The sequence below is a fragment of the Sus scrofa genome, chromosome 2 (genome assembly GCF_054392235.1).
Source record: "Sus scrofa isolate SSC_HxYL_T2T_F1_AM1 chromosome 2, Sscrofa_HxYL_maternal_Yorkshire_Landrace_v2.0, whole genome shotgun sequence".
Lineage (NCBI taxonomy): Eukaryota > Metazoa > Chordata > Mammalia > Artiodactyla > Suidae > Sus > Sus scrofa.
In genome coordinates, this window is record NC_139384.1 from 131,182,388 (window position 1) to 131,207,136 (window position 24,749).

The window sequence follows — 24,749 nt, forward strand, 5'->3', positions numbered from 1 at the left end:
CTTTGTGAAATAATACGCTAAAAGTGCTGCTGTTAACAATATCTAATGATACAGAGAACCGCGTGTCTGGTTCCCCAAGCTTGAAAACCTTGCTTTTAGTTGGCTTTCCTGAATCTCAGCAAAAGCAAAGGAGATGCCAAAGGAGAGATCCCCTCCAATGACTAGGCTCCAAAGGGGCTGTCAGTATGCCCAGAAGATACCTCTGTGCTCTGAGGACCCAGGGGCTCTGTGTCCAGCAGCAAGAACAGTGCGCTATGTTTACCTGGGGCTTCACCCTTTGTAAAAACAGATTTGACACCAGTCCCAAAACCTTGGGTGAAAAGCTTAGCTCGCTAATCATCTCACTCTGTCAGGAACATTATGGTCAGAACAGTTCACTACATCAGACACTCCTCAAACTGACCTGTCATCATATTCTCCGAGGAACATTTGACTCCTGTTGATCCCCAGGCCTCAACCCTGGAGACTCTGGTTAGGGAGTCTTCAACCTAGTTCCCCAGATAGCCTCATGCCTAAAATTCTCACCTTTGAAGATAGGAATCCAGTAGTATCAAAAGAGATCTTGCATTAGTGCCATTTTTAAATATTAGTATCCATTAGCACATTCAACAGGTAACACTGAATGCCTCGATGATTAGGGTACAGCCTTTGATGCTGGGGACCTCAGAATTGAGTGGTTCTATGGATTTTGTAAAGCATCACTTAGATGAACTACAAGCCGTGACCAATGAGAACATGGGTAGAAGAATCTGAAAGTGAAAGCAGAGAAGGGGAGTGAAAGAGCAGGGGCTTTGGGGGTAGTGAAGGTGTCCAAATGGATAAGTTGGCAACAAAAGCCCAGGTGGCCCCTGTTACAACTCAAAGGTAGAATCAATTTTGTATCATTCTTTAATGGTGTGCCCTCCCCTACTCTTTGCACCTTATGCCTCTTCAGCATGCTTATATAAACAGAAGACTCAGGAAACACTTACCTAATACTTAGTATATAATAGGCCCTTAAGGCACTTTGTACATACTGACTCATTTGATCCTTAACAGCAACCCTATGAGGCAGACACTATTACTATTCTATTGTACAGAGGAATAAACTGAGGCACAGGGAAGTGAAGTGGTTTGCTGAGGTGACACAGCTCAGTGGGGGATGAACTTTGATCTGCTCCCAGGCTCCAGCCTCTCCGCCAGCAACCGTGGACACACTACCTCTCTTCTCTCATATGTGTTGTTTCATTTGCGGAAGTCAGCTCTCTCCCACCCACTCCTGAGTTTGGACCTGAGTATTGGATTCAGATACAATAGGTGTCTCAGAGGATGTATTCACAACAGGCTTGCTCTCTCAGTTTCCTGTTTGCAATTAAATGGAGACATGCTGCAACAACAGCATCAATAATCCACTAAGGAATTAGAATGTCTGGCTTGACAAAGTATCAGGAACCATCACCTTTGTGACAGCCAGGGTAGGGCTTTAAAAAAATTCCCACCTGATGTTTGCCACAAAGACTCTCCTGGGAGTGTGTCACAGGATCCTGTCTGTAGTCCTGACTCAGTTATCTGCATTAACCTGAAGAAACTGTGACAACAGAAAACGTAGGCAGCCCCCTCCCTGCACCCCACCCAAACACACATCACTGACAGCAGTCACAGAATTGCTGGTTAACCTGGAGAACCCTGTGAGATGAGCCATGGTCTTTGTTCCTCCTCTTAAAAATTCCCCAGAATGTGTAAAATAACCGTGTCTATGGCCTTAGGCTTCCTCTGCTCACATTTCTTTTTAAAGAAGGATTTTGTGGCCAGCCATCCTTTAACAGGTTTTGGTTTGCAGAGCCGAAAATTACAAAGTACAGAAGTTGAACAAAATGATGAGAGCACAAACTTTACACTGACTGTCTTTTATTCAAGAGGAGAGTGTTTTTTCTCTTTCCAAACCAGAGCAGAGACAGGTGCCACGGTGTGTGGTGAGAATAAAATGAGAGGCTGCAGAGGAAAGAGCCCCGAAAGCCTTGCACTCATTACTTGGTCACCCTCTGGGTCAGTGATTGAGTGGGTACTGAATGAAAGCCTCCGAGCTTGGGTGGGTTAGGATGCTGCCCTTCCCTGTCTCTCAGCCCAGGTGCTTGGGGCCATGGAGCAAGCCAGGGAAGCAGCTGATGGGGTGGAAGGTGAGATGAGCTGGCCTTCTCAGAAGTGGGGCCTTAGGCTGCATCCTCTCTCTGGGGGGCAGCATTCGCACCTGTCAAACAGCCTCTTACCCCGCAGGTGCAGGTCAGAGCCTCTCTCAGAACCTTTATCCGTCAGTGGCAGAGGATCTCGTACACTCATACCTACGGGAAGTGTCATTAATGGGCAGTTTTACAAATCCAATAGGAAATCATTTCCTAAGTGGGGCCACATGTTACCAGAGGGGACAAAAATGCAAACATTTTTGTTCAACCACTGCTAAAACAGACTGGGAAGTTTAAAAAGGGAAGAAACATTTGTATGGCTTGCATATAGGGATAAATAAGAAATGAAGGAGGATCCTGTCTCCAGGAGAAAAGTATCTTCCTGACAGAGGAGGATCCAAGGGGAGTTGGCTGTGCTCTAGGGAGCATGTCTTCTCCCCAAGAGTCCTTGTGAGGCGCCCAAGAACACGTCTCCATTAGGAAAATGGGGACAGTATTACTCATTTGCGAAGTGCTTTGAAAACTGTAGGTAAAAAATAAACACATAGTACATTCAAATAACACACGATATAATGTTGTATCAGGCCTCTTTTTTGTGACTGTGTTGGGAAACTTTCATTAATATGTTCAATTTAAACACCTCACACAAATAGCACTTAAAAACCCACCAACTCTAATTTTAGCTAGATTTCATATAAACCTCAGTGTAACCACTGTAGGGAGACCACCTCTGAATGCCACGTTCAGTCCCTCAAAGGGATTAAATCTTAAACACACCATCACGTTGACTGCTTTGGCTGATCATGCTCGGTGTCATTAGCGTCTGTTTAATATGGCAGCTGATGCCTCCTGGTCCCCTGCAAACGGAGGAGAGCGCGGAGCCTTGGAGAGAAGTGAATGATAATTGCCCGCCGCAGGACTGTGTGGCGCTGCCTGTGACAGCAGCAAATGGGGAAAATAGGAAAGCATTAGAGAAGCTCTGTTGTACTGATGAAGTGGAATTCCTAGAACACACTGTGCTATCAAATGAGATTTGGCTCCACGGTGCTGGGAGCAAACAATGGGCTCAACAGTACCCAGTACTGGTTGCTGGGCATATTCTAGCCCCTTTAGTCAGAGCTGCCTTTCATTCAAGGGAGCAGGAGCCGTGCTGGAAAATGGAAAGAAGGGGTGTATTTCTAGTCCAAATAAATTCTGAGAGTAAGATGTTAGGGGGGGAAAAAAAACAAACAAACCTAGAGACTTTCAAGTAGGATGAATACAATGATATCTTCTCAAACTCAATCAAGGCTATAATTTTTTTTGAAAAACAGCCATAGAAAGGATTAATGAAATGTGTCTAGGCTCTTTAACTGGGTTAGTATAGACCATGTTTTAGAAAGACCTGGGTGGAGGATGAGTCTTTCTTAGATCTTATTTCTAGAATAGGGTGAGCAAAAGAGGTTTTAATGAGTGGGGGTGGGAGTGGGGAGCTCAAAGAGCCTGAAGCCTTAGGGAGGCTTCTGATCAGCATATGATCTGAATCCAGGGAAAACAATGAAGGTAACATCAGAAAAAAAATGTTCTAACTCACTTACTAGGAAACTACAATCCTACCTTAGAATTATTTGTCAGTCTCTAGGTAGGTAACATTCTGTTCATAACAAGCCAGGAGTTAAGAGTTTGTTCCTAACTTGCAAAATTGAGAGGAAAAGAGAGGAGAGAATTCTTACTCAAAAAGTGCCCCTGGCACTAAAAAGACAGTTTAACTGTTGAAATCAAAGACAGTTAATTGTAGCCTGTACAAGTAGGAACACCTCCACGTAATTATGAATGGGGCATTGTCAAACCAGTTTACCCCCTGAAATACTCACTTTAAACTAACTGAGGTTTTCTAAAAGTCCATTTTCTCCAAAATATTTGAACAATTTACACCGCAGCCATTGCTAATCAAGTACAACCAAAGGTATGAGATGAAGCACACACGTTCTATTTGAGTGGTCACCAAAAGGTAGTATAGTAGTAATACTTTTCATGAACTATTTGTTCAACAAACACCCCACAGAAACCAAATTTGTGGGGGAAATTCTGAACTCTTAAACATTGCCTTGGTGGGCGGTGAAGGCCAAACAGCCCTGATCTGCTCACCTTGAAAGGTTTTGATTGCTAAGCACCTGCGTACAAGCACAGCTACACACACACATGGCAACACCAAACATCCATCTTGGAGGTTTTATGTCTCGGAGCCCAGGAACTAGAAATCCCTGCATATGGAGAAAGCTGGTTTTCCCAGCAAGGCTGCCTCCCTAAGCTGGTCGGGGCAGGCTTGGGCCTGGAAACGGTCACAGCAGGTCCAGCCCAGTCCTGCCTTATTTGTTCAGATCATTAGGAGGGTGCCAATCAGCGCCTATTTTGATGAAGGTTTTGTGTGGTGAACATCTGTCCACTAGCATCTGGCCAGGGCCCAAGTCCATTTCACAAGAAACATCAAACAGCTGTCAGATGGTCCTGAGTTGGGGTGAATACCAAACCAACACTGTCCTCCTCCCCCCAGGGGAGGAGGGGCTGAAGTCCCCTTTGTCCATCTTGGTAAGTGCCAGTCGCCAGCACATCACCTAACTCCAAGCAGTGTCTCCTCACTCGTTTTTGTGAATTAGGCTTTGCCTGGTGGAGTAAGTGCTTAGAATGGATAAAGCCAGAATGAGATTGTGTTTGCTTGAGAGCTAATCATCAGCTTGGCCCTGTGCTTCTTCTGAAATCACCCTACCTCTTTGCGGTCTTCTCATTGCGCGTCAGGGAAGTAGGGGCGAAGGCTGGGTCGGAACAGGGGGTTACTTTCCGACCCATTTACTTTACTGTTCAGTGCTTCAACTCTTGGGTTTTGTGAAAAACAAGCATTTAAAGCCAGTGAATCAATTTGACATTTTCAGTTTATCAATGTAAGGAGTTAATGCCCTATGTACCTTAAAGTTTTGCTGTATGAAATAAACTTTTTGTATTTATACATTGGTTCTGAGGCATTAAATTAGCAGATATCTTTGGGCGCTCTGTGAAATATCGTGATTCCAAAGATACCGTGAACTAGAGTCTAAGTGCCGCACATAGACACCTCCCTCCATGAGAAAACCCCTCCGTGTTATCTCCTTGGACCCCCTACCTAGTATGCGTCCAGAGTGCAGGGAGGCTGAGGCTTGGGGCATGTGGCAAAAACCTGAGAAACACACACTCCTCACTGAACACCAGACCCAACAAAGACAAATTAAAGCTGGAACAAAACCTAGTCAGTTGACCTAACACCTTATCTAATATTTTGGAATTATCCAATAGGATCTGATATATAATAGAGCTCAGTGCATAGTATAGGAATGTACTAAACAGTCCCTAAATTGAGTGAAGAAACGAATGATTATTCAGTCAGCTCTTTAAAATCAGGACCTGACACACAAAAGAACATAAAGAGGTGAGACAGAGGCAGACATACTCATCTGCACACTATCGTCTTGTCATCGTCTTGTCTTTTCAGTTTTAACTTACAGGCCAAGAACCATGTCCTCCTGTGACATAAAACACTGAATTTAGCCAATTCCTTTGAGAGAACTTGATGTCAAATGATAACAGATACTTTGTATCGAGTGCTGACTATGTACCTCTGGTACATACTGTCTCATTGAGTCATCAGAATCACCTCAGGAGGTGGGCAGTATTAGTCGTCCTGTTTCACAGATGAGAAAAAAGAAGCACAGAGAGGTTAAGTAACTTTCCCAAGGTCTCATCACCAACAGAGCAAGAAACTGGAGCTTGTACTTTCAAATGTCACCTTCCTAGAAGAAAATAAGTTGGCTTCCAAATGTAAACTTGCAGCCTTGCTGTGTGTGTCTAGCAGTAATGGGATCTTAGTTGTTCTTCCTGATCCTCGTCTCCAAACTTTCATGAAATTACCACCATCCTCCGTCAACATGTTTGTTGAATTTGTGTCAGTCATTCTGCTGTTAGGAGCTGGATGTACCTGCTATGTTGTAATGTCTCCTCCCTGACCCAGTGATGATGCCACTGTTAGGCAAAAAATAGCTGCCAAGACTGAAATTTACTCTCTTCACTTATTGCCGACTCTGGAGGATGCTTGCTCTTCATCCAAGAAAAAGCAGAGCTGGCACTACTGTCACAAAGTACTTAATGCCACAGTTTAGGCTGCAGTGTGTACTTCTCTGCTTCATATCTGCAGAGGATAATCTATAAAGTGCTGAAATTTACTCTTTGAAGGTCTGTAATAGGATAGTACATTGAAGTTAGAGACCTCTTCCCTGGGGGCTAATTATGCCAGAGCCTTTGAGGTAAGGCTATCTGGTCAAACATCTCCCACCCAACTGAAAATTCTTTCTTGACATTTATAATTTTTATTTAAACTTATTAAAGAAGTTCTTTTAGACTTATTTGACAGAGTTTATTTTACTGTGTATCTCTGGCATGGCACCAAAGAAGATAGAAGCAAAATTAACTGGATAATGAGGTCTAAAACTTGTCATTCGGTGTTTGACTTTGCTTTTGCTTTTTTTTTTTTTTTTTCTTTTAGGGCCACACCAGAGGCATGTGGAGGTTCCCAGGCTAGGGGTCTAATTGGAGCTACAGCTGCCAGCCTACACCACAGCCACAGCAACGCCAGACCCGAGCTGGGTCTGTGACCTACACCACAGCTCATGGCAACACCAGATCCTTAACCCATTGATTGAGTTCAGGGATCGAACCCGCAACCTCATGGTTCCTAGACAGATTCCATTCCACTGCGCCATGATGGCAATTCCTCGGTCAGTGTTTGACTTTGTATGTGGAGTTGGACTTCAATTCCCAGTCATCAGTGTGTGTGTTTTTCTACAATGTTTTCCTCTGTGCCATCAGGGCTTTGGTGATGGGCACATTTAAATTTGTTCACCATCTTTCAAACCAGGCATCATGAACTTCTTAACACTGTATTTAGAGACAGTGTCTGGCTGGGCTGGGTTAGCTGCTTTCTAGAAGGTTAAGATTCTTTATGTATTTTCACCTTTCCTGGGATCGAAACAAAAGTGGTTGTGTTAAGGTTATTTAACACTAGAGGGCAGCCTACAAGTTAGAAACAAGTACTGCTACACCAGTGCAATAATTTGGCATTATCATCGAAGATAACACCAACTCAAATACGGTGGCCCAATGTGGAAAAAAAAGTCAAATCATTCCTTAATGTTTATTTTGAACATGCTTTCAAAAGAAGACATCAAAGCAAACAATTTCATAAACATTTTCTTCCTTCTAGAGACTCACTTTTTTGTTAAAGCTCTCTGAAGATACTTGATGTTTCTAATCCTGTTTTGTTTCATATGTTTTTCCACCTTTTTTAAAAATATAAAATAAAACTTTATTGTAGAATAAAACTTTCCTGTTAAGGTTTTACTTAGAAACCTTTGACATAAAAATGCAGTATGAAAGGTAAATACAGAATCTCCATCTTTTTAGGATTCTTTTTTCTAGCATAAATGTTTAGTTGTTTTCCACTCTTAAAGGCATCGGAAGAATCTTGCGGACAAACTGTACTACATCAATACTTATCTAAAGGTGGAAACCATAAAATGAAATCTGTAATACCTCATTCACCTAGGTAATGAAGATTTATTTCTTCCTAAGATATTACTAAACACATTTTTATTTCACTATATAAGCACTGTTCAGTTCTAGTACCACGCAGCAAAAAAGGCCTAGCTGTCTGCTCACACTGTCTTATTAAATGAACAACACAAGTTAGGTGTTACTTGTGTTTTGTGAATTACATCATCTGTAACATTTCAGTTGCACAAGGCAATTTAAGAGAGAAACACTCATATAAATATGCCCAAACAGGGTGGTGGTGGGGGGGAGACGAACACATGTACATTTAATTTCAGAATGCAAAGACATGCATAAAGTGAAACTATTCAGGATGAAAAAAATAGGAAATGGGTGACTTGATCTAGGCCCTGATTCTTACTTGAGTGAATCACAAGCTCTTGCTCCTCCTGCACCTTGTGTCCAGTTTTTATAGATGCACTGGTTGGTCCTTGTCTTTCTCATCTTTCTCCACCTCATGGTGGTATTAACCTCCCTAATGTTGGAGAAAGTGGTCCCAGCTGCCAGACCAAATGAAACAGTTTCAACATTTAAAATTTTAAAATTGGCAGCACTCCTTTCACAGAGCTGGGTAGGAGCGCCATAGCACTAAGTCCAAGCCTTAGGTGTTTGGCTTCTTATGTGTCATTTACATATAGTTTATGACAGCTGTTAAATATGCACTATTTTGTCTGTAAACCTGGGCTCCTGTCTTGACCACTGCCACCATGACCCACTCGGTTCCACAGATGTGACATCTTGGAACCATTTTTTATTCCTTCCATCCCCTTACCCCAAATGTCCCAACTGGTCCCTAAGTCCTGATGCCTCTACTTCACCAATACCCCCAGAGTCTGGTTCCTTTTTTCCACTCACAGTGCTGGCAGATTTATGTTTCTCAGCCACACATGTGATGACATCATCATCTTGCTGAAAAGCTTCAACTGCCTGAGGTTCCACATCCCACTTCTTCAGAGAGCAGAGCCGTCTACAGGCTGCTCTCCATCCTACTCTTTGCTCAGGGCTTCCAGGCCACGTCACTAGCCATCGGGAGGCCCTCTGCCTCTCTCTTAGCCCCACTGCTTTTCTGCCCCTTGCCTCCCACTTACCGAAACCTCCCTCGTTCTCAAGATAGCACTCCAATGCTTCATCCCTTAGCTTCCTTCTCACTCAGCTTTTGGAATGGAGAACAGTCAGACCTCAGACACTAGAGTGATTTTTTGCACACCCACCTTCTTCAGTAGAATGTGGGCCGAGGGTCTGGCCTTGCATGGGTACCCAGTTCATCAGTAAGTTCTGAACTAGGTGGTCATGGTGTCTGTGCACTATCTGGAACCTGCCTAGAGGAGATGCTAAGTATGTATCTGTCGAATTCAGTGGAACTGCTGCTTCCACTAGACCCAGCAGAATGGATCAGAAGAGTAAATGACCTTGGTCAGAAGAAAGATCCACTTACGTTAAGCCATACATTCTACTTTATTCCTTGCTGAAAAGGTGTTTTGTTTTCATGGGTACAAGTTGCCAGCCCCTGGAGGATATTCCTGCTGGAATATCTGGCTCACCCCTCTGTCCCTCCAGGTCTACCTATGCCAGGGTCCAAGTTTCCACACTTCTGTTACTGTTTACTTTTATCCCTTCTATAAAACAAAGTAGAATCCCCAATCACAACACCCCCTCTTTTTAAAATGATGTCCTTTCTGATGAGACTCCAGGCCCTGAGAACCTCTGGAGACAATGACCTGCAATGACATTCCACCCAGAAGCAGCAATTCAGGTCCCAGTGGCCGTGAACCTTCAGGTGGAGTCCTTGGAAAGCTACGTCTAAGCTTGTTCTGTGTCAGGAGTCAATCCACATAGGAGGCATCATGTAAGAATATCTTTAGTTGCAAGACCGTAAACGGTTTTTAAAAGCATTTTAAATATTGAGTAAAAAACCATCGTACAGTGACACGGAGAGTAAAAATCTCGGATTTGGAACGTTGGGGACCCTGTCTCAAAGCTTTCCCTTATCAGAGATATACACTCTTAGGCCAATTATGTGACCTCTCTGAACCTCGGTTATCTCATCTTTAAATTGGGCGTAATAAGACCTACCCTGCCTAACCCAGGTTGTAATGATGTTAAATAAGGCAGGTTTATAAACGCACTTAGAAAACTACAAGCACTCTAGAACGTGGGCTTTATGAGATAGTAATAACACTGTGACATACTGTTGATGATGATGGTCAAAGGTAAGCCTGATTTCTACATCTCATATGAGACACGGCCAGACTCCTGGGCAGGACAGCCCTGGATCTGTACCTCCCTGCTGCAAGGCAATCTATCCTCTCCCAGTGAGGCGCCATTCCGGGAAGGCCTGTCTGCGCTTTAAACACAAGCCCTGAGAAACAATGAAATATACAAATGCATTATGATTACTTTGACTAGAACAAGCCCTCCAGTGAAGACTGGGTAGGTTGTTGACAACAAGCAAGAAAAGACGCTTCGGCCTGAGTCCTGGGTTTAAAACCTTCGCAAGTAATGCTCAGAGGAATTTGCATTTCAATAACAATGTGATAATGTCAAGCTATTCACAACATTTCAAAGCCCTCTCTTGCACACCTGGCATGTTGGAGGATCTGCTTGGGGAACTGGAAGTGGCTGTTTTCTAACAGCAAAAGCAATTATGTTCTTTTCATTCTTGGGAACGGATGTGTTTGGGCAATATTAACAGGTCTTGTGTTCTGGACATGACAAAATATGAAAACGAAAGCGCCACCTTCCAAGATCTCCCAGGAGAATTAATTAATCAGCATATTCAACATGTTGAACTTCCCCTCATCACAATTGAGCGGAAACACCTTGCAGATAAAAGTTGACTTCTTAATAGTAAAGTTTTCCCTGTTACTCTGAACATCCCTTTAGAAAAGTATCCAAAAGATGTTTGTTATGTTCCTGAGGGCTACATATGAAACTACTCTGTTCTTTCTAGATGATACCAGTAGCCTCTCCTCCTGTCCGGCCCAACATGGGATCACACCACTTAGACTGACTTTATTTCTCTTATGAGTAGAACCGTCTGGCATGCAGTAGGACAACCATCTTGACAGTTATTTTAGGTAATCACTATGCTGGAACACAGTACAGCAAATACTAGCAATCAATTTAATTTAGGTAATTTCTCATTAAGATGCTTATAGATCACTAAGCTTAATGGTAAAAGCTAAGCATTTATAATTCATAAGCACAAATTATGCTAAATCAGATAGGTTTTATGCTATTAAGAGTTTCGTATAAGCTGTAAAATGATTATTCATACGGAAGTTTAAATCATAAGTTGGCATTAATATATTATACCTTACGTTTATTAGAGCCTCTCATTAAAAGTTGAATGTAAATAGCATATTAACATTGTAACTCAGCTTCTCAATATCTGTTCTAAACTCATGACACAAAAAAAGTACTGTAAGCCGAGAAGTCAGGCCCATTTCTCGCCAGTGCCTGCAGTATTCTGGTCATTATGGTTAGCACGAGGTAAAGGGTACTTCTGGGCCAAGGAAATACCACTTGGTCCAGTATCCCCACATACAGTGGCTTTCATCTGAAAGAATTGGGGCACCACTCAAGGCCCCATTCAATCTTTGGAAGGCATTGCCTCGAATCCAGCTAGGAGCCAGCAAATATCAACAATTTTGGTAAGTTAACTGCCTTAAAATAAAAAATGGTTCCCCTGAGGATTCGAAACATTCCATAACACTTGTATATTTCAGTGGTCCCCCCAAGTGATATTTCATTCTTAAGGCGACCATTCTGCAAATGATACAGAATCACACTTCTCACAAATGAGAACCTAGTGTGTCTGCGTGGCAAGAATAATAGAAGTATGTTCAAGTCACCATTCTCTGAAAATGTTCCACCAAAATACAGCCTCCGAGGCATTGATGCCTTGGAGGCATACAAAAATCGGTACTCGGAAATCATTAATTAAGGTTAATTAAAGTCTACATTGAATTTGACTGACAGCCTTACAAAAGCACTGCTTCCTTAAGGCTACGGTGTGCAGTGTCGGTATCTGACAGGACATCAAAGTGTAATCACAATCTTGCTATTGTTGAGAGGACAGTAAGTAAACTGAATTCACTCAAACTCTTCTTCCAGCAAAAAAACTTCTGATCTGAAATATTCATCCCACTGTCCTACCCACTCCATGCCCTTTAAAAAAAAAGAAAAGAAAAGAAACTTATAAGAATGCTGTAAAACAAAGAGGACTTATTTTCTGACGTTGCCAAATAAATAATCAGGGGTCCATAATACTGAATTTCCAAATGCATGTTTTCTTTACTTCACAGAGATATTTGGGTGGGGAGTGGGGGGATGGAGAAGGGCTGGGGATAATTGCAGCCTATGGGTGAGCCAGACCACATGATCAAAAACTGCTGTGACACTTTAAAGTGTTTCTCCACAAGGAATTCCGGTGCCCAGAAGCCTGGTGAAGCCAGCAGCAATTAAGGCCATGTTATCCTTTTAATTTACTTCAAATGATTGGCCTCTAAAATCAATCATTTAGTGTGGTTGAGTAAGAGAGAGGCCAATATAATAGGCACGTGCATCAAAAATGCTTGTTGATCTTATACAAAAATTTTTGGCAGGCTGGTGATCTGGGGAAATTTAAAACGGCTGCTTTGAAGCTTACTCTGAAATAAAAACTAGCCATTTTCTAGTTAAAATAAATGATTTTCTAGATGAGGCCCATTGGTAATGAATTCAAGGTTTTTCTCCCAAATCTGCCTGAGTTTTCTTTCATTTGACGAGTTGCATGTCCTGAACTCTGTGGTGTTTGCTTCCAGTGTGAGGTGCTTTTATTTTGTGTTGTAATCTACAAAGGGATGAAATGGCTGGGCTTAGAGTGGTAGGAGTCCTTGACAGTCCACTTGAGAAATGTGAAGGAAAAACATCAGTATCTGTCACACCAGGGCCACATCTGCTTAACAAAGAAGAGCGGTGTTCTCATCACACATGAAGCCCGTGGATCTCTGGGTGCATGGAGCTCCCTCTGGAGCAGTTTACTCCGCCTCGAGTCTTTTCTGGACGAGGTCACACAGTCATGTACACAACTGGAGAGCTTTCCTCATCAACCCGAAATAGCAAGACATTATAATCACAGAAAGAAAAAAAGGGCTCGTGCCCTCAAGAGCTGACAAAGCCAGAAACCTTTGGGCCGGTGTTGCCAAACACAGTCAAATGGTCTCCAGACCTTTGGTGATGTGAGGCGAACCGAAAAAAATAAAGGTGAGCCTGGAAGGAGAGCAGTGAGCGATTACATGGCCCTACGAAAGTAAAATGTGCAACACTCCTCATGAGCTCATTTTATTTCTTTAGCCTTTTTCAGAGCCAAAACCAAATGATGAAATGGAAATTTGAGCGAAGTCAGGAACAGCCCCCTTTACCTTCACCTTTAGGAACAGCCTTAATGAAGAGTTCGCACCCTTTGGCTTCTTGTCAAAAGATGAAAGTGACATCAGCCCCTGGACAGTGATTTTTTTTTTTTTTTTTTTTTTTACCCGCCAGACTGGGTAAGAGGCAAATCTTGGAGTAAATAGCAGCTGGATGTACACATAACAAGGTCCAGGGAGACACTCTGGGAAGTTGCCTCTTTTAATCCAGCGCTGAATTATCCGAGAAGCGGTTTTCAGTGCTTTCAGAACACAACTGCCAAAATCACTGCAAGGCTTGCAAGCCTAGTATATCTCCAACCTTTCCCAAGACACCCCAACACTATCTGAGGCCCTGAAACTATGGCAACCGAATAAGAAAGCAGCCTCCATGATTAATAGATGAAGATCCCAGCGACAGTGTCTAGCTAGGGCCATCATTCATGATGTAAGAAGAATTAGCACAGAATCCATCTCGGAAACCATGAATGAGTCCTCTTCCTATAAAAACCCACCCAGCTGCCATTCTGCTACACATCCTCCAGTTTAGAAAGCTGTAAACAGTTTGGTTCCTATGTATCGCCCACTGCACAGAGATGAGAATGTTCTTAGTAACTCAGATGCTCAGGTTTGGGGGACAATGAAAGGCTGAATAGGCTGGTTTTCCACCTGGGTATATGAGGCCTGAGAACAAACACATTCAAACACCAGAATATGTGAATGAAGGCAGCAGCTCTTGGGGTGAAAAGGAGGAAAGACAGTTGTTGGATTGTTCTGAGTGGGCTTTTTTTTTTTTTCGTGGAGTGTGATTTTTCATAAAGCATTCCATTTTTGGGACAGGAATGTTTCCATTCACCAGCTCCATCAGTATTCCCTCAGTTTCCTCACTCAGGGACAGTAGGAGTCTGGGGGAGGGGTGGGGAAGCATCAGAATCGCTGCAATATTAATGAAAAGATTGAATATGCTCCTTAAAAAAAGACTCAGGAATAGGAAAAGGGAAAGAATGGATCCACAGAAAGCTTGTCCTTAACACTCTCATAGAACGCTAAACCATAATTAATAGATTCCTTATTTCTTCCCACTCCTTCTTCACATGCTTGTTTTCCAGTGGCATGGCTTCACCGTGTTGGTTGCCAGATCCTGTTCAGTTCTATGAATGCTTCAAATCAAATCATGGCCAAAGGCTTGGTCTTAAAACACGTGGAAGAGCAGAAAGGATAAGAGAGGGGGTAAACAGCATCAATTTTAGAGATTCTTCTGCTAAGTTTTTTAAATTGGCGGGGATTCTTTGAATTAAAGTTTCCACAGATGGCAATTATAGGTTAGTCGGAAACCACTAGAAAGCGCTGAGTCATATTAAATGAAAGCCTCAGGTCAAAGGCAGTATGTGGAAATCCCTATTACTAACAGGTCTTTCAAAGCAATAGTCATTGCACTGGCTGCTCCCCAGGACCTGGCCCTTCAGTCTTTGGGGAATGTGAATTGCTGATGGAGTCTGCTTTCTTTACATTTCTCTTTCCACTACAAAACTTTGGAGAAAAATTTTTTTTCCTAGATGAAAATAACTGTAATTCTGAGCCATGGAGGGATTCTGGTGTCTGTTCCTTCAGGGAATTGAGGTGATAATACCAATTTATTGCCCTTTCTGCTGTGCTTTTGATGAGTTGGATTCTTCTCACTGATAAAGATGTGTCTGACTATCATTTGATACAAATTTCAGGTTGTATAGCATTATATCAGCAGTAGAGTAGTTGCCATCTCCACTGGGGTCAGCTCTTTCCTGCATTTGCTGGGGAAGGTGGTGGTTTGCTTCTGCGTGGTGATTCAGCCTCCCAAACTGACTTTGGGCTTGGCCAGGAAAGAGTGACCCGCCAAGTGTATGGCCACCAGGAAGACCATCCCAGCCCCAGGGTCCTTGAGGAGTTGATTGACAGCCAAGCTCCTCCCCTGTAACAGGTGTGGGCCTCCGGATGAGTTCTGCTGGTCAGCTCTCAGGTCCCAATGTGAGTGCTCTCAGATTGTTTAGTTGGTGTAGATTGTGTATTTTACATGTAAAATGCCAGCAAGTGAATGCTATCATTAAAAAACAAAACAGCTATCCTTTGGGGTCTTATTTGATATAAAGTCCCAAGTTGCTTTTATTTATTTTTTGGTATTTTTTAAAATTGTATTCAATTGTTATTTCCCCAATACACTTTTTTTTTTCTGCTGTACAGCATGGTGACCCAGCTACTCATACATGTATACATTCTTTTTTCTCACATTATCAGGCTTCATCGTAAGTGACGAAACATAGTTCCCAGTGCTGCACAGCAGGATCTCATTGCTAATCCATTCCAAAGGCAATAGTTTGCATCTTTTACCCCAAGCTCCCAATCCATGTCACTCCTTCCCCCACTCCCTTGGCAACCACAAGTCTATCCTCCAAGTCCATGATTTTCCTTTCTGTGGAAAGATTCATTTGTGCCATGTATTAGATTCCAGATATAAATGATATCATATGGTATTTGTCTTTCTCTTTCTGACTTACTTCACTTGTAGTGTTTTCTCTTCCATGTTTTGGGTGTCATGTTTCAACTCCCAAAGTCATGGAAAGGATCATGACTCCTCTTTCCACGGAAGAGACTCTTCACACGCTTCTCTGCTTAGAACCCCCGACCCTGTGGCCAGCTTGTGGTGTGAATGTTTCTTTCCAGTCCAAAGGTCATTTCCTTTGCATCATCTCTTGATGTTACACATTTGTAAGGGCCGTTTCCTGTTGCGCTCTCCCCACCAGGGCCCTCTCTATGACCACTGTCTCCCAAATCAAAATAACACCTTGTATTTAGTGAGCATGTGGACGGTGTCAGGTATCATGCCACAGATCTCACAGATGTTGTCATATTTACTCTCCTCAACAAGTATAATAGCATCATCACACTAGCATTTTACAGATGGAAAGCGAGGCAGAGAAGTCACTAGCTCAATGTCACACTCTTGGTAGGTAGATGGCAAAAATACAGGAGGTAGATCCAAATGTGTTGTGTTTGCCTAAGGCCTGTAACCTCCGCATCACCTCCGGAGCTGTCCGGGGCCTACTTCTGACAGCCCCTCCACATTTCCTATGAACATCTTGCCACAAAATCTAATGAATTTGCACTTGGCTACAGCAAAGATCAAAACTTCTCTCCTCCTCCTCTTGGGTCACCCGGACATGTCTGTTCTACAGTGATGTTTACACTGACATGAACTATTTTAGAACTTACCTGAGCAAAAACAATGCCCTTACTTTTTCATTTTTTTAATAATGCCTGGCAGAGTGCCACTCCCACTACCTCGCCCGATGTAATGGTCACGTTGAAAACAATCACTAGTTGACATGGTTGGCATTCTGATTCATAAAGCTGCCATCCAGGCACTACGTAGATTGTGCATTTTCAGTGAATTTGAGGATATGATGTAATTTTATAATGTGATTAAAATTAAAATGACATTCACAGTGTGTATAAATATATATTTTTTATATTTATATGTAATTTAGAAGACAGTGAGGCAGGGTCTCTGCTAGGCCCAAGGTCTTGGGAAGGGAGGAGGAAGTTGGCATCAAGCTTTTCACATTTCCATAGTGCATTTCATATTTTACCAGTCACATTCATGATTTCATATTATTCTCCCAGCAGTCCTACAAGGTAGGAAGCATAGGTTTACTAGTCACAACTTGAACATAATTCAGCTTCAAACAGGTTAAGTGGCTTGTGCATGGTAGTGAGTCTGGAACCCAGGTCACCTGATCCCAAGTATAAGATCTTCAACAACAGTTATCACTGCACTGCGACAGGGCAGAAATGCAGGTTAACGGGCATACTGTTTTCTCCTGGTAAAAAGTTGAATTAGAAAAAAAAAAAAAAAACTCCAAAAAGACAAGAAGGTTCTGTGGCCAGTAGTTAGAATGCAGAATAAATGAGTCCAAGGTCAAAAGCTCAACCTCCATAAGAGCTTCCTGTCTTCTTAGCTCTGTTTCTTGGCAAGTTGATTCTACCCAACTCAGGTTCCCCCCAGCTCCAAACAGGTGTCCCACAGATGTGTGCTCTTGGCCACAGAAGGGGACTGGGTGTGAGTATGGGAATGAGCAGGCTCCAATCCATCACCAAGACTGGGAAAACAACCCACAGTGAATGCTCTACTCATTATGCGTGAGACACATCACCTGTGTGCCACACCCACACACACCCACACACACACACACACACACGCAGGCAAAGAGGTATCTCATTTGATAGACACATGACACAAGAACAAAAGCAGGCAAAAGAGGTAAGACTATTTGTTGACAAAAAGATTCGTTCTTCATTCATTCAACAAATATATGAAAGGCCTGTGATGTGCCAGGCACCGATTTAGGTGCTAGAGCTGCAGCAGTGAACGAAACAAAAATATCCACTTCACGGCATTATGTTCTACCAGAAGACAAAATAAATGAGGACAGCAGACAGTTTGTCAGGATGTGGAATGTGCTAAGAGAAAAAAAAAAAACATGAGGCAGCCCAGGGGGGTAGGAAGTGTTGGGGACAGCAGGTGAAGTAAGTAAGATGATCAGAAAAGGCTTCACTGAGAAAATGATGTGTGAGGAGCAGATCCTGCAGCTTTCGGGGCCAAGGACTGGCCACGCCTTGAAAGAGCAAGTGTACAGCCCCTGCCAAGGGCCTGAGTGTGGTGGGGGGAGCATGCCAGGCACAACTAAATGACCCAAAGGAGGAGCAGAGCGGAGGTCAGAGAGGTGAGGATCGCAGTACAGATCACGTGGAGCCACAGAGGCCACAGAAAGGGCTCTGGCTTTGACTGGAAGAACATGGGAAGGCATTTGAGCAAAAGTGACCTGATCTGTTTTCACTTTAAAAAATGTATCACTTTGGCTGCAGTGTTGAGAAAAGACTGTAGGGGGCCAAGAGCAAAGCTGGGAGATTAGCTGGGCAACTAGCAGGATGGGTCACCCAGCAGGAAAAGATAGGCATGGAGGCCAGGCCTGGAGGAAGTGTGCGGGCATTCTTCAGGTGGGACAGCTGGACTGCATGCTGTAGATACGAGAAAGAGAAGAGTCAAGGATAACCCTCTTGAGTTTTTTGGCCAGAGCAACTCAAAGGACGGAACTGCCATTTACCAAGATGGAAAAGATGCTAAGAAAATCCTTTGTGGGAGAGGAAGATCCAGAACTAGGTGTTTGGAAGTATTTAAGTTTGAGATGTCTGTTAGGTCCTACCCTGTAGGAACTGAATATTGGAGAGATCCAGGAGAGAGTTCTGGACTGAGGGGGTTACTGGGGAAGCATCAGAATACTGATGGTTTGTACATGACACTCTCCATTAATGTAATTAGAAGTATTGTAATAAAAAGGGTTTGCAAGCGCTCAAACTGCTTCATAAAGCAAGATGCCCTTGTGTATATACTGTACTGTAATAGTCCCTTGCTGAGTCGTATCCCGAACTCCCTTCTCCCCTTGAGGTTTGTGCGGTGTGACATCTTACTTGCCCATTTCAAAGGGATTAAATGCCTCCCTCCCCTCCCTCCTTTACCATATCCCCAAGAGGCAACCCTGTGGTTGCCAGTAGAGAATAGCTCAGTTGCTCTTGCAGCACATTTTAAGGCAGACCAGAAAAGCTTTCACTCTAGAATAGAAACCTCTCAGAGACAACATGGCTCCAGGGCACCCCAAGAGAGTGGGGGATGCTGATGTGGGAGGGCACAGCAGGATCCTTCTAGGCTTCCCCTTCCCATGGAGATGTGAACCCCCCACTCTGGGAGGAGGACAGTAAAATGTCTCAACTTAAAGTGTGTGTGGAGGGGGAGATGCACTACAGAGACACACGCGGGCTTTCCTGGGCTTTCCACTGCTGCAAGTGGCAGATGCCTAATTAAAGCCTCTGCAATTAGTTTGGCTTGTTCTGTGATTCCTTTCTGCAAACAAATATGATGGGAGAATATATTAGCTCTTGGCAATCTAGTTCTAAAAAAACTTTGTCTCCCATCATCACTCTTTTGTCCCGCTCAGAAAAGAGCTGAAGCACTATGTACACATCCTAAAGTATCTGACTTACCTCCTTGTTCAAAACAGTATTTTTCCTTCCATTTCATCAAGAAGTGCAACTACCCATTTGCTTTTAAAGCTTGAGTATTTAGCTTCAATTTAATACAAGTTCTTAATTTGGGTGTCTTATTTTTATTCATTGAAGATAACAGTCTTCCTAATTCTTGCCATCCTTCTGATTCAACACACTTGGCAATGTTATCCGCCTACTCAAAATGCAAATGCTATATTTTTTTAATGATGGGAAAAGCATTCACTAGACATAGAAATAACTTGAGAAATGTGTGTTTGTGTATGTGCGTGTGTGTGTAAATAAAGAGTTGCACTTATTGCCACTTTATAATAGCCACCTACTTGAAGGCATAGACTTTTTTTCACTGTAGGGGACAAAAAATCCAAGTCCACTCCAAATGGAGAAATGTGAACCATTTGGGGCTATTTATTTCATTTATTTATTGAGTCAACATTTACTTGAGTTTCTACACTGGCTCTTATGAATTTGTAACCCATTTAAACTTAGATGTTTTATCTAGTAAGTGTACTCTGCAAGAAGCTCCGGAGATAATGATTTTGGGTGTCTCTTGAACATTTACCTATGTGGATTGTATGTGTGATTGAGAACATGGCCCATCTCTAAAGGGTTATAGCTGCAAAACAGTGTAAGTAAGAAACATTAACTACCATGCCTCTTCATATCAAGTTGGAAAAGACATAACACAAAAACACGGTTTAAATATGATGTTGATTCTTTCCTGCTTTCAGATGGATCTGCAAAATACCTCATTTAAGAATGTCCTAAAATCAACATAAAAATAGAGTGGGGGTTACTCAAGAGTCAACTAAAAGTTACCAGATAAACAAGCATGGGTAAACCAAATTCAGATAGCTAGTGCAATTATTTTTGAACAGATAGTTTAGATTAATAGGTGGAGACATGGTTTTGCCACTGTATTTAAGATTAGGTTAATAATTAACTCTGGTGCCTGGAGTAGTTTAATCAAAGCTTACTGTAAATCATAAAACTGCTCCATGCAGACTAAACAGGGTATTAAAAAACCATACAAAATACTTGCAATCTTGACCTCTGGTAGTCATTTGGAAAAGATGTGAAAAAAAAATAAGATGTTTTCATTCTGAAATGTGAACAGACTTTGGAGGGAAAAGAAACCTTAATAAGGGATTCATTTTATGTGGAACCAACAGTCTTCTCCATCTTCTTGCAGACCCTGGACTCAATGCCCAAGGTGTATGTTGAAAGAAAGACCAGACAATTATGAGGATTAGAGAAAGGAAGGCAAAGGCACTCGACCTTCCTAGCTACAAAGACTTGAAAACCAGCTCTGGGAGGGGGTGGGGGTGAGGCATTAAATAGCTTTCCAGAGACCTGCCGGCAGAACGCTGCAACTGGGTTAAACATCTCAGATTTGACGCAAAGAAAGTTGGGCATACAAGTGAGAGAGTGTGTGTTTGTTTTTGGGTGCCTGTGTTTTAAACCTTTGATGGATCACATTCAGTAGCGACTTGATTCCCATCCAGCCGAAGCAGAGAGCGGTCCTTCCGTGACCAGGTCTGGCTACAACATTTCCAAAGCAGCTGCTTTTCTCCCAAGAACCAACGCGGAATGGCCAGCGGGTGCTGCTCACTGCAATACACGCAGGAGGCCATCCCTGGAAGTGCTTGCCCAGACTGTGAAAACAGTGGTTCCTCCCCCATTCACATACACCTGACTCTACTGCTCTGCTCCTCCCTGAACGCCCGCCGGCTGGAAAACGGCGCACGGGGCGCAGGAGCCTGGGGATGCTGCGCTTGGATCTGGTACTTGCAAAATAGCGAGCCCCAGCCAGAGACCACACGCGCGGGTGCGTCACGCCAGCCGCTGTCCACAGTGACCGCACCAGCTCCCGAGTCCTGCCCTAAACTGCCCCTTCTCGCTCTCTTCCCCACGCCCACTCCGTCCTGGATTGCTTGAGAGACTTGTCCAGCTAGTGCAGGGCCATCACCCCAACGAAGCTTACCATCAGCCAAGGATGCCACTCTCCCAAGGGCCGGCTCCTACCTCCTAGCTGCATCTTGGGCGGTCTGTCCACCTCCCTGAGGGCTTGGTTTCCTCCCGGCTGCACATGCTGAGCCCCGAATCTCGCGTGCCCCCCACCCCTAGTCTTCAGAGAAACTTTCCGGAAGCGCCAGGTAGAGTGACCCCTTGCTGGAAGGGGGAAGGGGCGGGGGGAGGCGGCACCGGACCGAGGGGCGGCGAGGGAGCAGGAAAAGACAGCGGCGTCCTGTTTCCTTTCCTGATACCCGTAAGTCCAGGACTGTGCTCCCTGGCTCCCCCCTGCACCGTTCCGGTCGTGTTAGGAGGGAACGGACCTCAGGATCTTGCTTTGCACCGTGTACCACAGTGAGCTGAGAAAAGAAAAAAAAAAGCGGAGAATCTGGAAAATAGACACTTCCCAGAAGGGTCATGCAGGGTGGTTGGGTACTGTCGGGTTTGCTCCCCGAGCGCCCCACTGCCAGCGAGGCAGCCCTCCAGACTACAGCAAGTAGTTCGGACAATTCAGGACTGGGGCCCGGGCAAAGCTCTTGTCTGGTCTCGTTAGCTAGTACTGAGCCATCTCTTGCCAGGTCTTCCCACCTTGCCGCCTCCCGGGACACGTCCTTTCCAGAGAAGAACCTCGTTGATTTTGGAAGAGGGTACCGCGGGTGCGAGCCCCGGTGGGGCGAGTTCCGTGCTTGAGGGGGACGCAGACGCGACAGATGCGGTTTTCGCCGCCCAGAAGGGAGCTTCAGCGGGGGATAGGACCCAGGGCGGGGGCGCCGCGCAACACCGGGAGGAGGCCACTCATTCGAGCAAACAAAGCCCGGAACCTCTGGTGCCAGCGGCCGCGGGAGCCAGCCGGGATGTCACCAAGTGGCAGGGTGCGCGGGTGCCAAGGCCATTACAAGTTTCCCGCACTCCACTGAGCCCAGCCCAGACACCGCGCCGACAACAAAAGATTCTCTTCGCTTCCCCACCGTATCTATGGAACCCCTTCTCCCACCCCTGAACCCAAACCTGGTGCTGAGGGAAAGCAGCGCTCTTCTATCCAATCTCCTCCAGTCCTCGGGGCCAGAACCCCTTCCCCTGCCTTCGCACCAGGACAGGGAGCTTCCAAGAACCTCACCCTTTTCGGGCCTCTCTATTGCCTGCTGGCCCGAAAATGAGGATGAGCCCCCGGGTCCTGCACACACATCCCAGGGCCAGGCAACTGTCCGCGAGGTCGGGGTCCCGGGCGGCGCCCGGCATGTGCGCGGCGCGGGTGGGGAAGCTTGCAACACGGAGCCCGGCGGTCTCTGGGGCGCAGGGCGGAGAAGAACGTCGGGCAGGGCTCACAACTGCTCCCCCAGGGCCGAGCAACGCTCGAGAGACAGACACAAGACAAAATAAAACGCAGGCACCACAAAGCCGAGAGCGCTTTGCCTACCGCGGCCCTGGGACCCGCAGGAGGGAGCGGAGCTGCCCGGGAGGTGGGGCGCGCCGGGACGCCCCAGCCGTACCTTTTCGGTGCATCGACGGGCAGGCGGCCGGGGCTCGGAGCGGGCTGGCACAGCGTGTATCCCATTTAGTAATCCATTATCAAGGGGTTCTCTCTGGGCCGCGAGCTGCGCTCTCTCCTCCGCAAGCCTTTGTCATTCCTACATATGTGCTTGTCTCTTTGGGGTAACAGTCGCGGCGACTACTTTCTGGGATGCAAATGCTCTGGGTTCATCTCCAATGACAAGCGGAGAAGGGAAAAGGAAAAAAGAAAGAAAAAAAAAACCAACAAGAAAGGAGTAAATGTTCAAGAAACTCTTCTTCAAATCCAAATTCCACTTGGATTCCACTCCAGCGAGTCCCTTCGGTAGTGTCTGCGCCGATTAACAAGTCATTTCAGGGTGGGGGGCGGGGTGGGGGCTGGGGCAAGGGTATATGCTCTAGCCCCGCTCGCCGACCGGGAGCGCTACCCCGCGGGTGTGGCGACGCTGGCCGCTGCCGCCACTCCTAAGCGGGCATCGCGGGCGGTCGGCCCCGCGGAGAAGCGCCGCTGCTGCGTCCCGAGCGCCTGGACAGCCGAGTGCGCGGGGAGCGGAGTTGGCTGCAGCCTCACCCCGTGCGGCTCACTACTCCTCTGTCACCGGAGAGGCCTCCGCTCCAGGGCGGAGCCAAGTCCCGGACTGGATTGCGCAAGGCGGACTCTCCTCCTGCAACCCCGCCTCCTTTGGCTGGCGTCTTCTCCGACCCAAAGGAGAGCAGTGGTCTCTAGGAGTGAACGCGAGTGATCGAGGTGGAGGGGGAGAGAATCTACGCCATGTGACCGTAGGTGGAGCCTTGGACCGACTGGCCAGTGCAGCTTCCTTCCACCACTATTCCGGGCCCCACCACGCGCTAGGCGGAGGTCCCTGCGGGGGCAATGCCGGCAGGATCCCAGCCCTCGCCTCCCCCACCCCTGGCATTTGCTCTAGCGAGGAAAAAAAAATCCCGGACAGCATTGCTGAGCACGGCCAAATCAGAAAAATAAATAAAAATAGACGTATTGCAGGAGCGAGTTACAAGAAGGGATTTGTTCATCGATTTTCTTAAATGGAAAAGTTTTAAAGGATGAGGGTAAGTGAATGGCAAGTGTTTCTAATTCTGATTACAGTATCAAAGGTGGATTCCAGAAGTGATGGAAGCTCCACGCACCCAGATGAACTGGATAGAAGCCGGTGCGCTTAAAAAAACACCTCGAAAATATGAACACAACTATTAGTTAACATACCTATAACACAACACGTTAATAAAGCATGTTAAGCAAACAAATTGTAGTGCAAAGAATGCTGTTAACAACGATGATGTTTTTAAACGTAGGAAATATGTAAACTATTCTTAGAAACAATTATGTAAACTTCAGAAATAAAACACAATTCCAGCGAGAATCCAACAGCTTCATGGAATAAGTAAATCGCAACTTCTTCCAAGGCGCTTTTGTTAACACCACCAGAAGAATGGCAGGCACAGCCTTTTTCTGTCTCTTAAAAGTTCACTCGCCAAAAAGCTTTGCAGTTACAGGCTTGGGCCAATTGGCCAGGCCACACGATGTCCCCCTCCCCCGGCCGCTGCGCGCATGGTAGCGTGTTGTTCCCCAAGTGGGCTTCTCGCGTGGTGAGGGCTGTAAGCCACAGCCTTTAAAGAAAGTAACTCGGAGCGACCAAGCAGTTCTCCAGTCAATATTTACTAGTTTTGGGCTTGGCCGAGAAAAGCATTGGGAGGGAGATCAGGGTCCCCCCTCGCCTTTAGGCCTAATAAACGCATTAGATACTGTACCTATTCCCTAATTGGGGCTAGGAACCAAGTCCCCCTTTTTTGCAGTTCATACAAGGAAACAAAGTTACATCTGCTCGTGGGGGCTCACAAATAATAAAAATATACATATGTAAAGATTTATAATAAGTAAGTTATTAAATAAATTAAAAAATATATTTCCACAAACCATTTAGAAAAGGTGGGGAGAATGGTTGAGTGGAAAAAG

General features: G+C 45.0%; 1 protein-coding gene across 7 annotated transcripts in view; it reads right to left on the minus strand.

The window, feature by feature from the left end:
- Positions 1–23,371, minus strand: part of SEMA6A (semaphorin 6A) — a 124,864-nt gene extending 101,493 nt beyond the window's left edge. For 4 of the 7 annotated variants that reach the window (XR_014838611.1, XM_005661593.4, XM_003354246.5 and 1 more), the window contains exon 1: positions 22,759–23,371. The gene's annotated coding sequence lies outside the window, so the exon portion shown is untranslated. Of the gene's footprint in view, positions 1–21,239 lie in introns of all 7 variants that reach the window. The other 3 variants (XM_085014343.1, XM_085014341.1, XM_013995051.3) reach the window with 1 other exon arrangement.
- Positions 23,372–24,749: the final 1,378 nt, after the last annotated feature.